Genomic DNA, 374 nt, shown 5'->3' with positions numbered 1-374 from the left:
CTCCTCGCGACCCGGCCTCTGGGGGGATGTTTCCCAGCCCCAGGGATGTTTCTGGACTAAGATACCCCTCTATCCCTGGCCCCACAGTGCTGAGGGAGGATGCATGGATGAAGGGAAGGACAGGGAGAAAAATAAGTGTTGTGTATGTGGGTGCAAAACCTATACTCCAGGAATATTGCATGAGATACAAGATAATCTCTCCCTGGAGGCCTTTGGTGGAGTGCAATGGACAGAGGCCTGGATGAGAACCAAGAGAACTGAGTTGGCTTGTGGTTCTGCTTAACAGCTGTGTATCTTCTTGTAAGATGTAGACAGATGAGCCTCTTTGAATGTCAGCTTTGTTGCCTGTAAACGGGAGATAATTCTGACATCAC

The 374-nt window shown here is 49.5% G+C and overlaps 1 protein-coding gene across 1 annotated transcript in view; it reads left to right on the top strand.

The window, feature by feature from the left end:
* The window catches only part of USP27X (ubiquitin specific peptidase 27, X-linked), a 6287-nt gene that overhangs the window by 2469 nt on the left and 3444 nt on the right, over positions 1-374 (top strand). The gene's annotated exons all lie outside the window — the stretch shown is intronic.

Source organism: Bison bison, unplaced genomic scaffold, assembly GCF_000754665.1.
Source record: "Bison bison bison isolate TAMUID 2011002044 unplaced genomic scaffold, Bison_UMD1.0 scf7180017864331, whole genome shotgun sequence".
Taxonomy (NCBI): Eukaryota; Metazoa; Chordata; class Mammalia; order Artiodactyla; family Bovidae; genus Bison; species Bison bison.
Note: the sequence above shows the minus strand (reverse complement) of the source record. Positions and strands in the feature narration are given on the sequence as shown.